The following is a 14,043-nucleotide window of genomic DNA, read 5'->3' as shown; positions in this document are numbered from 1 at the left end:
TACGACCACTGCAGAAGTATCCCTGTGCAGCCAGCTGCGGGAGATAGTCTTGTGCCAGCATGCTGCACGACTGAGGCGGATGCTTTCCACAGGTCCAGGTCCACCCAACTCTTCATGGAACTGTGCCCCTTCAGGAGACTCAGGCCACTGCAGAAGTATCCCTGTGCAGTCAGCTGCGGGAGATAGTCTTGTGCCAACATGCTGCACGACTGAGGAGGATGCTTTCACAGGTGCAGGTCCTCCTAACTCTTCCTGGAACTGTGCCCCTTCAGGAGACTCAGGCCACTGCAAAAGTATCCCTGTGCAGCCAGCTGCGGGAGATAGTCTTGTGCCAGCATGCTGCACGACTGAGGCGGATGCTTTCCACAGGTCCAGGTCCACCCAACTCTTCATGGAACTGTGCCCCTTCAGGAGACTCAGGCCACTGCAGAAGTATCCCTGTGCAGTCAGCTGCGGGAGATAGTCTTGTGCCAGCATGCTGCACGACTGAGGCAGATGCTTTCCACAGATGTAGGTCCTCCCAACTCTTCATGGAACTGTGCCCCTTCAGGAGACTCAGGCCACTGCAGAAGTATCCCTGTGCAGCCAGCTGCGGGAGATAGTCTTGTGCAGCATGCTGCACGACTGACGCGGATGCTTTCCACAGATGCAGGTCCTCCCAACTCTTCATGGAAATCTGCCCCTTCAGGAGACTCAGGCCACTGCAGAAGTATCCCTGTGCAGCCAGCTGCGGGAGATAGTCTTGTGCCAGCATGCTGCACGACTGAGGCAGATGCCTTCCACAGGTGCAGGTCCTCCCAACTCTTCATGGAACTGTGCCCCTTCAGGAGACTCAGGCCACTGCAGAAGTATCCCTGTGCAGCCAGCTGCGGGAGATAGTCTTGTGCCAGCATGCTGCACGACCGAGGCGGATGCTTTCCACAGATGTAGGTCCTCCCAACTCTTCATGGAACTGTGCCCCTTCAGGAGACTCAGGCCACTGCAGAAGTATCCCTGTGCAGCCAGCATCGGGAGATAGTTTTGTGCCAGCATGCTACACGACTGAGTCGGATGCTTTCCAGAGGTGCAAGTCCTCCCAACTCTTCATGGAACTGTGTCCCTTCAGGAGACTCAGGCCACTGCAGAAGTATCCCTGTCTAGCCAGCTGTGGGAGATAGTCTTGTGGCAGCATGCTGCACGACTGAGGCGGATGCTTTCACAGGTGCAGGTCCTCCCAACTCTTCCTGGAACTGTGCCCCTTCAGGAGACTCAGGCCACTGCAGAAGTATCCCTGTGCAGCCAGCTGCGGGAGATAGTCTTGTGCCAGCATGCTGCACGACTGAGGCGGATGCTTTCCACAGGTCCAGGTCCACCCAACTCTTCATGGAACTGTGCCCCTTCAGGAGACTCAGGCCACTGCAGAAGTATCCCTGTGCAGTCAGCTGCGGGAGATAGTCTTGTGCCAGCATGCTGCACGACTGAGGCGGGTGCTTTCCACAGGTGCTGGTTCTCTCAACTCTTCATGGAACTGTGCCCCTTCAGGAGACTCAGGCCACTGCAGAAGTATCCCTGTGCAGCCTGCTGCGGGAGATAGTCTTGTGTCAGCATGCTGCACGACTGAGGTGGATGCTTTGCACAGGTGCAGGTCCTCCCAACTCTTCATGGAACTGTGCCCCTTCAGGAGACTCAGGCCACTGCAGAAGTATCCCTGTGCAGCCATCTGCGGGAGATAGTCTTGTGCCAGCATGCTGCACGACTGAGGCGGATGCTTTCCACAGGTGCAGGTCCTCCCAACTCTTCATGGAACTGTGCCCCTTCAGGAGACTCAGTCCACTGCAGAAGTATCCCTGTGCAGCCAGCTGCGGGAGATAGTCTTCTGCCAGCATGCTGCATGACTGAGGCGGATGCTTTCCACAGGTGCAGGTCCTCCCAACTCTTCATGGAACTGTGCCCCTTCAGGAGACTCAGGCCACTGCAGAAGTATCCCTGTCTAGCCAGCTGCGGGAGATAGTCTTGTGGCAGCATGCTGCACGACTGAGGCGGATGCTTTCCACAGGTCCAGGTCCACCCAACTCTTCATGGAACTGTGCCCCTTCAGGAGACTCAGGCCACTGCAGAAGTATCCCTGTGCAGTCAGCTGCGGGAGATAGTCTTGTGCCAGCATGCTGCACGACTGAGGCGGATGCTTTCACAGGTACAGGTCCTCCGAACTCTTCCTGGAACTGTGCCCCTTCAGGAGACTACGACCACTGCAGAAGTATCCCTGTGCAGCCAGCTACGGGAGATAGTCTTGTGCCAGCATGCTGCACGACTGAAGTGGATGCTTTCCACAGGTGCAGGTCCTCTCAACTCTTCATGGAACTGTGCCCCTTCAGGAGACTCAGGCCTCTGCAGAAGTATCCCTGTGCAGCCAGCTGCGGGAGATAGTCTTGTGCCAGCATGCTGCACGACTGAGGTGGATGCTTTGCACAGGTGCAGGTCCTCCCAACTCTTCATGGAACTGTGCCCCTTCAGGAGACTCAGTCCACTGCAGAAGTATCACTGTGCAGCCAGCTGCGGGAGATAGTCGTGTGCAAGCATGCTGCACGAATGAGGCGGATGCTTTCCACAGGTGCAGGACCTCCCAACTCTTCATGGAACTGTGCCCCTTCAGGAGACTCAGGCCACTGCAGAAGTATCCCTGTGCAGCCAGCTGCGGGAGATAGTCTTGTGCAGCATGCTGCACGACTGAGGCGGATGCTTTCCACAGGTGCAGGTCCTCCCAACTCTTCATGGAACTGTGCTCCTTCAGGAGACTCAGGCCACTGCAGAAGTATCCCTGTGCAGCCAGCTGCGGGAGACAGTCTTGTGGCAGCATGCTGCATGACTTAAGCGGATGCTTTCCACAGGTTCAGGTCCACCCAACTCTTCATGGAACTGTGCCCCTTCAGGAGACTCAGGCCACTGCAGAAGTATCCCTGTGCAGCCAGCTGCGGGAGACTGTCGTGTGCCAGCATACTGCACGACTGAGGCGGATGCTTTCCACAGGTGCAGGTCCTCCCAACTCTTCATGGAACTGTGCCCCTTCAGGAGACTCAGGGAGACTCAGGCCACTGCAGAAGTATCCCTGTGCAGCCAACAGCGGGAGATAGTCATGTGCCAGCATGCTGCACGACTGAGGCGGATGCTTTCCACAGGTGCAAGTCCTCCCAACTCTTCATGCAACTGTGCCCCTTCAGGAGACTCAGGCCACTGCAAAGGTATCCCTGTGCAGCCAGCTGCGGGAGATAGTCTTGTGCCAGCATGCTGCACGACTGAGGCTGATGCTTTCCACAGGTGCAGGTCCTCCCAACTCTTCATGGAACTGTGCCCCTTCAGGAGACTCAGGCCACTGCAGAAGTATCCCTGTGCAGCCAGCTGCGGGACATAGTCTTGTGCCAGCATGCTGCACGACTGAGGCGGATATTTTCCACAGGTGCAGGTCCTCCCAGCTCTTCATGGAACTTTGCCCCTTCAGGAGACTCAGGCCACTGCAGAAGTATCCCTGTGCAGCCAGCTGCGGGAGATAGTCTTCTGCCAGCATGCTGCACGACTGAGGCGGATGCTTTCCACAGGTCCAGGTCCACCCAACTCTTCATGGAACTGTGCCCCTTCAGGAGACTCAGGCCACTGCAGAAGTATCCCTGTGCAGTCAGCTGCGGGAGATAGTCTTGTGCCAACATGCTGCACGACTGAGGCGGATGCTTTCACAGGTGCAGGTCCTCCTAACTCTTCCTGGAACTGTGCCCCTTCAGGAGACTCAGGGCACTGCAAAAGTATCCCTGTGCAGCCAGCTGCGGGAGATAGTCTTGTGCCAGCATGCTGCACGACTGAGGCGGCTGCTTTCCACAGGTCCAGGTCCACCCAACTCTTCATGGAACTGTGCCCCTTCAGGAGACTCAGGCCACTGCAGAAGTATCCCTGTGCAGTCAGCTGCGGGAGATAGTCTTGTGCCAGCATGCTGCACGACTGAGGCGGATGCTTTCCACAGATGTAGGTCCTCCCAACTCTTCATGGAACTGTGCCCCTTCAGGAGACTCAGGCCACTGCAGAAGTATCCCTGTGCAGCCAGCTGCGGGAGATAGTCTTGTGCAGCATGCTGCACGACTGACGCGGATGCTTTCCACAGATGCAGGTCCTCCCAACTCTTCATGGAAATCTGCCCCTTCAGGAGACTCAGGCCACTGCAGAAGTATCCCTGTGCAGCCAGCTGCGGGAGATAGTCTTGTGCCAGCATGCTGCACGACTGAGGCAGATGCCTTCCACAGGTGCAAGTCCTCCCAACTCTTCATGGAACTGTGCCCCTTCAGGAGACTCAGGCCACTGCAGAAGTATCCCTGTGCAGCCAGCTGCGGGAGATAGTCTTGTGCCAGCATGCTGCACGACCGAGGCGGATGCTTTCCACAGATGTAGGTCCTCCCAACTCTTCATGGAACTGTGCCCCTTCAGGAGACTCAGGCCACTGCAGAAGTATCCCTGTGCAGCCAGCATCGGGAGATAGTCTTGTGCCAGCATGCTACACGACTGAGTCGGATGCTTTCCAGAGGTGCAAGTCCTCCCAACTCTTCATGGAACTGTGTCCCTTCAGGAGACCCAGGCCACTGCAGAAGTATCCCTGTCTAGCCAGCTGTGGGAGATAGTCTTGTGCCAGCATGCTGCACGACTGAGGCGGATGCTTTCACAGGTGCAGGTCCTCCCAACTCTTCCTGGAACTGTGCCCCTTCAGGAGACTCAGGCCACTGCAGAAGTATCCCTGTGCAGCCAGCTGCGGGAGATAGTCTTGTGCCAGCATGCTGCACGACTGAGGCGGATGCTTTCCACAGGTCCAGGTCCACCCAACTCTTCATGGAACTGTGCCCCTTCAGGAGACTCAGGCCACTGCAGAAGTATCCCTGTGCAGTCAGCTGCGGGAGATAGTCTTGTGCCAGCATGCTGCACGACTGAGGCGGATGCTTTCACAGGTGAAGGTCCTCCTAACTCTTCCTGGAACTGTGCCCCTTCAGGAGACTACGACCACTGCAGAAGTATCCCTGTGCAGCCAGCTGCGGGAGATAGTCGTGTGGCAGCATGCTGCACGACTGAGGCGGGTGCTTTCCACAGGTGCAGGTCCTCCCAACTCTTCATGGAACTGTGCCCCTTCAGGAGACTCAGTCCACTGCAGAAGTATCCCTGTGCAGCCAGCTGCGGGAGATAGTCTTCTGCCAGCATGCTGCATGACTGAGGCGGATGCTTTCCACAGGTGCAGGTCCTCCCAACTCTTCATGGAACTGTGCCCCTTCAGGAGACTCAGGCCACTGCAGAAGTATCCCTGTCTAGCCAGCTGCGGGAGATAGTCTTGTGGCAGCATGCTGCACGACTGAGGCGGATGCTTTCCACAGGTCCAGGTCCACCCAACTCTTCATGGAACTGTGCCTCTTCAGGAGACTCAGGCCACTGCAGAAGTATCCCTGTGCAGTCAGCTGCGGGAGATAGTCTTGTGCCAGCATGCTGCACGACTGAGGCGGATGCTTTCACAGGTACAGGTCCTCCGAACTCTTCCTGGAACTGTGCCCCTTCAGGAGACTACGACCACTGCAGAAGTATCCCTGTGCAGCCAGCTGCGGGAGATAGTCTTGTGCCAGCATGCTGCACGACTGAAGTGGATGCTTTCCACAGGTGCAGGTCCTCTCAACTCTTTATGGAACTGTGCCCCTTCAGGAGACTCAGGCCTCTGCAGAAGTATCCCTGTGCAGCCAGCTGCGGGAGATAGTCTTGTGCCAGCATGCTGCACGACTGAGGTGGATGCTTTGCACAGGTACAGGTCCTCCCAACTCTTCATGGAACTGTGCCCCTTCAGGAGACTCAGTCCACTGCAGAAGTATCACTGTGCAGCCAGCTGCGGGAGATAGTCGTGTGCAAGCATGCTGCACGACTGAGGCGGATGCTTTCCACAGGTGCAGGACCTCCCAACTCTTCATGGAACTGTGCCCCTTCAGGAGACTCAGGCCACTGCAGAAGGCATCCCTGTGCAGCCAGCTGCGGGAGACAGTCTTGTGGCAGCATGCTGCATGACTTAAGCGGATGCTTTCCACAGGTTCAGGTCCACCCAACTCTTCATGGAACTGTGCCCCTTCAGGAGACTCAGGCCACTGCAGAAGTATCCCTGTGCAGCCAGCTGCGGGAGACTGTCGTGTGCCAGCATTCTGCACGACTGAGGCGGATGCTTTCCACAGGTGCAGGTCCTCCCAACTCTTCATGGAACTGTGCCCCTTCAGGAGACTCAGGGAGACTCAGGCCACTGCAGAAGTATCCCTGTGCAGCCAACAGCGGGAGATAGTCTTGTGCCAGCATGCTGCACAACTGAGGCGGATGCTTTCCACAGGTGCAAGTCCTCCCAACTCTTCATGCAACTGTGCCCCTTCAGGAGACTCAGGCCACTGCAAAGGTATCCCTGTGCAGCCAGCTGCGGGAGATAGTCTTGTGCCAGCATGCTGCACGACTGAGGCTGATGCTTTCCACAGGTGCAGGTCCTCCCAACTCTTCATGGAACTGTGCCCCTTCAGGAGACTCAGGCCACTGCAGAAGTATCCCTGTGCAGCCAGCTGCGGGACATAGTCTTGTGCCAGCATGCTGCACGACTGAGGCGGATATTTTCCACAGGTGCAGGTCCTCCCAGCTCTTCATGGAACTTTGCCCCTTCAGGAGACTCAGGCCACTGCAGAAGTATCCCTGTGCAGCCAGCTGCGGGAGATAGTCTTGTGCCAGCATGCGCCATGACTGAGGCGGATGCTTTCCACAGGTGCAGGTCCTCCCAACTCTTCATGAAACTGTGCCCCTTCAGGAGACACAGGCCACTGCAGAAGTATCCCTGTGCAGCCAGCTGCGGGAGATAGTCTTGTGCCAGCATTCTGCACAACTGAGGCAGATGCTTTCCACAGGTGCAAGTCCTCCCAACTCTTCATGGAACTGTGCCCCTTCAGGAGACTCAGGCCACTGCAGAAGTATCCCTGTGCAGCCAGCTGCGGGAGATAGTCTTGTGCAGCATGCTGCACGACTGAGGCGGATGATTTCCACAGATGCAGGTCCTCCCAACTATTCATGGAACTGTGTCCCTTCAGGAGACTCAGGCCACTGCAGAAGTATCCCTGTGCAGCCAGCTGCGGGAGATAGTCTTGTGCCAGCATGCTGCACGACTGAGGCAGATGCTTTCCATAGGTGAAGGTCCCCCCAACTCTTCATGCAACTGTGCCCCTTCAGGAGACTCAGGCCACTGCAAAGGTATCCCTGTGCAGCCAGCTGCGGGAGATAGTCTTGTGCCACCATGCTGCACTACTGAGGCGGATGCTTTCCACAGGTGCAGGTCCTCCCAACTCTTCATGGAACTGTGCCCCTTCAGGAGACTCAGGCCACTGCAGAAGTATCCCTGTGCAGCCAGCTGCGGGACATAGTCTTGTGCCAGTATGCTGCACGACTGAGGCGGATGCTTTCCACAGGTGCAGGTCCTCCCAACTCTTCATGGAACTGTGCCCCTTCAGGAGACTCAGGCCACTGCAGAAGTATCCCTGTGCAGCCAGCTGCGGGAGATAGTCTTGTGCCAGCATTCTGCACGACTGAGGCAGATGCTTTCCACAGGTGCAAGTCCTCCCAACTCTTCATGGAACTGTGCCCCTTCAGGAGACTCAGGCCACTGCAGAAGTATCCCTGTGCAGCCAGCTGCGGGAGATAGTCTTGTGCAGCATGCTGCACGACTGAGGCGGATGATTTCCACAGATGCAGGTCCTCCCAACTATTCATGGAACTGTGTCCCTTCAGGAGACTCAGGCCACTGCAGAAGTATCCCTGTCTAGCCAGCTGCGGGAGATAGTCTTGTGGCAGCATGCTGCACGACTGAGGCGGATGCTTTCCACAGGTGCAGGTCCTCTCAACTCTTCATGGAACTGTGCCCCTTCAGGAGACTCAGGCCACTGCAGAAGTACCCCTGTGGAGCCAGCTGCGGGAGATAGTCTTGTGCCAGCATGCTGCACGACTGAGGTGGATGCTTTGCACAGGCGCAGGTCCTCCCAACTCGTCATGGAACTGTGCCCCTTCAGGAGACTCAGTCCACTGCAGAAGTATCACTGTGCAGCCAGCTGCGGGAGATAGTCTTGTGCAAGCATGCTGCACGACTGAGGCGGATGCTTTCCACAGGTGCAGGTCCTCCCAACTCTTCATGGAACTGTGCCCCTTCAGGAGACTCAGGCCACTGCAGAAGTATCCCTGTGCAGCCAGCTGCGGGAGATAGTCTTGTGCCAGCATGCTGCACGACTGAGGCAGATGCTTTCCACAGGTGCAGGTCCTCCCAACTCTTCATGGAACTGTGCCCCTTCAGGAGACTCAGGCCACTGCAGAAGTATCCCTGTGCAGCCAGCTGCGGGAGATAGTCTTGTGCCAGCATGCTGCACGACTGAGGCGGATGCTTTCCACAGATGTAGGTCCTCCCATCTCTTCATGGAACTGTGCCCCTTCAGGAGACTCAGGCCACTGCAGAAGTATCCCTGTGCAGCCAGCATCGGGAGATAGTCTTGTGCCAGCATGCTGCGCAACTGAGTTGGATGCTTTCCAGAGGTGCAAGTCCTCCCAACTCTTCATGGAACTGTGCCCCTTCAGGAGACTCAGGCCACTGCAGAAGTATCCCTGTGCAGTCAGCTGCGGGAGATAGTCTTGTGCCAGCATGCTGCACGACTGAGGCGGATGCTTTCACAGGTGCAGGTCCTCCTAACTCTTCCTGGAACTGTGCCCCTTCAGGAGACTACGAACACTGCAGAAGTATCCCTGTGCAGCCAGCTGCGGGAGATAGTCTTGTGCCAGCATGCTGCACGACTGAGGCGGATGCTTTCCACAGGTCCAGGTCCACCCAACTCTTCATGGAACTGTGCCCCTTCAGGAGACTCAGGCCACTGCACAAGTATCCCTGTGCAGTCAGCTGTGGGAGATAGTCTTGTGCCAACATGCTGCACGACTGAGGCGGATGCTTTCACAGGTGCAGGTCCTCCTAACTCTTCCTGGAACTGTGCCCCTTCAGGAGACTCAGGCCACTGCAAAAGTATCCCTGTGCAGCCAGCTGCGGGAGATAGTCTTGTGCCAGCATGCTGCACGACTGAGGCGGATGCTTTCCACAGGTCCAGGTCCACCCAACTCTTCATGGAACTGTGCCCCTTCAGGAGACTCAGGCCACTGCAGAAGTATCCCTGTGCAGTCAGCTGCGGGAGATAGTCTTGTGCCAGCATGCTGCATGACTGAGGCGGATGCTTTCCACAGATGTAGGTCCTCCCAACTCTTCATGGAACTGTGCCCCTTCAGGAGACTCAGGCCACTGCAGAAGTATCCCTGTGCAGCCAGCTGCGGGAGATAGTCTTGTGCCAGCATGCTGCACGACTGAGGCGGATGCATTCCACAGGTGCAGGTCCTCCCAACTCTTCATGGAACTGTGCCCCTTCAGGAGACTCAGTCCACTGAAGAAGTATCCCTGTGCAGCCAGCTGCGGGAGATAGTCTTGTGCAGCATGCTGCACGACTGAGGCGGATGATTTCCACAGATGCAGGTCCTCCCAACTCTTCATGGAAATCTGCCCCTTCAGGAGACTCAGGCCACTGCAGAAGTATCCCTGTGCAGCCAGCTGCGGGAGATAGTCTTGTGCCAGCATGCTGCACGACTGAGGCAGATGCTTTCCACAGGTGCAGGTCCTCCCAACTCTTCATGGAACTGTGCCCCTTCAGGAGACTCAGGCCACTGCAGAAGTATCCCTGTGCAGCCATCTGCGGGAGATAGTCTTGTGCCAGCATGCTGCACGACTGAGGCGGATGCTTTCCACAGGTGCAGGTCCTCCCAACTCTTCATGGAACTGTGCCCCTTCAGGAGACTCAGTCCACTGCAGAAGTATCCCTGTGCAGCCAGCTGCGGGAGATAGTCTTCTGCCAGCATGCTGCATGACTGAGGCGGATGCTTTCCACAGGTGCAGGTCCTCCCAACTCTTCATGAAACTGTGCCCCTTCAGGAGACTCAGGCCACTGCAGAAGTATCCCTGTCTAGCCAGCTGCGGGAGATAGTCTTGTGGCAGCATGCTGCACGACTGAGGCGGATGCTTTCCACAGGTCCAGGTCCACCCAACTCTTCATGGAACTGTGCCCCTTCAGGAGACTCAGGCCACTGCAGAAGTATCCCTGTGCAGTCAGCTGCGGGAGATAGTCTTGTGCCAGCATGCTGCACGACTGAGGCGGATGCTTTCACAGGTACAGGTCCTCCGAACTCTTCCTGGAACTGTGCCCCTTCAGGAGACTACGACCACTGCAGAAGTATCCCTGTGCAGCCAGCTACGGGAGATAGTCTTGTGCCAGCATGCTGCACGACTGAAGTGGATGCTTTCCACAGGTGCAGGTCCTCTCAACTCTTCATGGAACTGTGCCCCTTCAGGAGACTCAGGCCTCTGCAGAAGTATCCCTGTGCAGCCAGCTGCGGGAGATAGTCTTGTGCCAGCATGCTGCACGACTGAGGTGGATGCTTTGCAAAGGTGCAGGTCCTCCCAACTCTTCATGGAACTGTGCCCCTTCAGGAGACTCAGTCCACTGCAGAAGTATCACTGTGCAGCCAGCTGCGGGAGATAGTCGTGTGCAAGCATGCTGCACGAATGAGGCGGATGCTTTCCACAGGTGCAGGACCTCCCAACTCTTCATGGAACTGTGCCCCTTCAGGAGACTCAGGCCACTGCAGAAGTATCCCTGTGCAGCCAGCTGCGGGAGATAGTCTTGTGCAGCATGCTGCACGACTGAGGCGGATGCTTTCCACAGGTGCAGGTCCTCCCAACTCTTCATGGAACTGTGCCCCTTCAGGAGACTCAGGCCACTGCAGAAGTATCCCTGTGCAGCCAGCTGCGGGAGACAGTCTTGTGGCAGCATGCTGCATGACTTAAGCGGATGCTTTCCACAGGTTCAGGTCCACCCAACTCTTCATGGAACTGTGCCCCTTCAGGAGACTCAGGCCACTGCAGAAGTATCCCTGTGCAGCCAGCTGCGGGCGACTGTCGTGTGCCAGCATACTGCACGACTGAGGCGGATGCTTTCCACAGGTGCAGGTCCTCCCAACTCTTCATGGAACTGTGCCCCTTCAGGAGACTCAGGGAGACTCAGGCCACTGCAGAAGTATCCCTGTGCAGCCAACAGTGGGAGATAGTCATGTGCCAGCATGCTGCACGACTGAGGCGGATGCTTTCCACAGGTGCAAGTCCTCCCAACTCTTCATGCAACTGTGCCCCTTCAGGAGACTCAGGCCACTGCAAAGGTATCCCTGTGCAGCCAGCTGCGGGAGATAGTCTTGTGCCAGCATGCTGCACGACTGAGGCTGATGCTTTCCACAGGTGCAGGTCCTCCCAACTCTTCATGGAACTGTGCCCCTTCAGGAGACTCAGGCCACTGCAGAAGTATCCCTGTGCAGCCAGCTGCGGGACATAGTCTTGTGCCAGCATGCTGCACGACTGAGGCGGATATTTTCCACAGGTGCAGGTCCTCCCAGCTCTTCATGGAACTTTGCCCCTTCAGGAGACTCAGGCCACTGCAGAAGTATCCCTGTGCAGCCAGCTGCGGGAGATAGTCTTCTGCCAGCATGCTGCACGACTGAGGCGGATGCTTTCCACAGGTCCAGGTCCACCCAACTCTTCATGGAACTGTGCCCCTTCAGGAGACTCAGGCCACTGCAGAAGTATCCCTGTGCAGTCAGCTGCGGGAGATAGTCTTGTGCCAACATGCTGCACGACTGAGGCGGATGCTTTCACAGGTGCAGGTCCTCCTAACTCTTCCTGGAACTGTGCCCCTTCAGGAGACTCAGGGCACTGCAAAAGTATCCCTGTGCAGCCAGCTGCGGGAGATAGTCTTGTGCCAGCATGCTGCACGACTGAGGCGGCTGCTTTCCACAGGTCCAGGTCCACCCAACTCTTCATGGAACTGTGCCCCTTCAGGAGACTCAGGCCACTGCAGAAGTATCCCTGTGCAGTCAGCTGCGGGAGATAGTCTTGTGCCAGCATGCTGCACGACTGAGGCGGATGCTTTCCACAGATGTAGGTCCTCCCAACTCTTCATGGAACTGTGCCCCTTCAGGAGACTCAGGCCACTGCAGAAGTATCCCTGTGCAGCCAGCTGCGGGAGATAGTCTTGTGCAGCATGCTGCACGACTGACGCGGATGCTTTCCACAGATGCAGGTCCTCCCAACTCTTCATGGAAATCTGCCCCTTCAGGAGACTCAGGCCACTGCAGAAGTATCCCTGTGCAGCCAGCTGCGGGAGATAGTCTTGTGCCAGCATGCTGCACGACTGAGGCAGATGCCTTCCACAGGTGCAAGTCCTCCCAACTCTTCATGGAACTGTGCCCCTTCAGGAGACTCAGGCCACTGCAGAAGTATCCCTGTGCAGCCAGCTGCGGGAGATAGTCTTGTGCCAGCATGCTGCACGACCGAGGCGGATGCTTTCCACAGATGTAGGTCCTCCCAACTCTTCATGGAACTGTGCCCCTTCAGGAGACTCAGGCCACTGCAGAAGTATCCCTGTGCAGCCAGCATCGGGAGATAGTCTTGTGCCAGCATGCTACACGACTGAGTCGGATGCTTTCCAGAGGTGCAAGTCCTCCCAACTCTTCATGGAACTGTGTCCCTTCAGGAGACTCAGGCCACTGCAGAAGTATCCCTGTCTAGCCAGCTGTGGGAGATAGTCTTGTGCCAGCATGCTGCACGACTGAGGCGGATGCTTTCACAGGTGCAGGTCCTCCCAACTCTTCCTGGAACTGTGCCCCTTCAGGAGACTCAGGCCACTGCAGAAGTATCCCTGTGCAGCCAGCTGCGGGAGATAGTCTTGTGCCAGCATGCTGCACGACTGAGGCGGATGCTTTCCACAGGTCCAGGTCCACCCAACTCTTCATGGAACTGTGCCCCTTCAGGAGACTCAGGCCACTGCAGAAGTATCCCTGTGCAGTCAGCTGCGGGAGATAGTCTTGTGCCAGCATGCTGCACGACTGAGGCGGATGCTTTCACAGGTGAAGGTCCTCCTAACTCTTCCTGGAACTGTGCCCCTTCAGGAGACTACGACCACTGCAGAAGTATCCCTGTGCAGCCAGCTGCGGGAGATAGTCGTGTGGCAGCATGCTGCACGACTGAGGCGGGTGCTTTCCACAGGTGCTGGTTCTCTCAACTCTTCATGGAACTGTGCCCCTTCAGGAGACTCAGGCCACTGCAGAAGTATCCCTGTGCAGCCTGCTGCGGGAGATAGTCTTGTGTCAGCATGCTGCACGACTGAGGTGGATGCTTTGCACAGGTGCAGGTCCTCCCAACTCTTCATGGAACTGTGCCCCTTCAGGAGACTCAGGCCACTGCAGAAGTATCCCTGTGCAGCCATCTGCGGGAGATAGTCTTGTGCCAGCATGCTGCACGACTGAGGCGGATGCTTTCCACAGGTGCAGGTCCTCCCAACTCTTCATGGAACTGTGCCCCTTCAGGAGACTCAGTCCACTGCAGAAGTATCCCTGTGCAGCCAGCTGCGGGAGATAGTCTTCTGCCAGCATGCTGCATGACTGAGGCGGATGCTTTCCACAGGTGCAGGTCCTCCCAACTCTTCATGGAACTGTGCCCCTTCAGGAGACTCAGGCCACTGCAGAAGTATCCCTGTCTAGCCAGCTGCGGGAGATAGTCTTGTGGCAGCATGCTGCACGACTGAGGCGGATGCTTTCCACAGGTCCAGGTCCACCCAACTCTTCATGGAACTGTGCCTCTTCAGGAGACTCAGGCCACTGCAGAAGTATCCCTGTGCAGTCAGCTGCGGGAGATAGTCTTGTGCCAGCATGCTGCACGACTGAGGCGGATGCTTTCACAGGTACAGGTCCTCCGAACTCTTCCTGGAACTGTGCCCCTTCAGGAGACTACGACCACTGCAGAAGTATCCCTGTGCAGCCAGCTGCGGGAGATAGTCTTGTGCCAGCATGCTGCACGACTGAAGTGGATGCTTTCCACAGGTGCAGGTCCTCTCAACTCTTCATGGAACTGTGCCCCTTCAG

This window comes from Ambystoma mexicanum, chromosome 6p (genome assembly GCF_040938575.1).
Source record: "Ambystoma mexicanum isolate Mex_15411 chromosome 6p, UKY_AmexF1_1, whole genome shotgun sequence".
NCBI lineage: Eukaryota > Metazoa > Chordata > Amphibia > Caudata > Ambystomatidae > Ambystoma > Ambystoma mexicanum.
The sequence above is the reverse complement of the archived record's forward strand: the minus strand, read 5'-3'. Positions refer to the sequence as shown.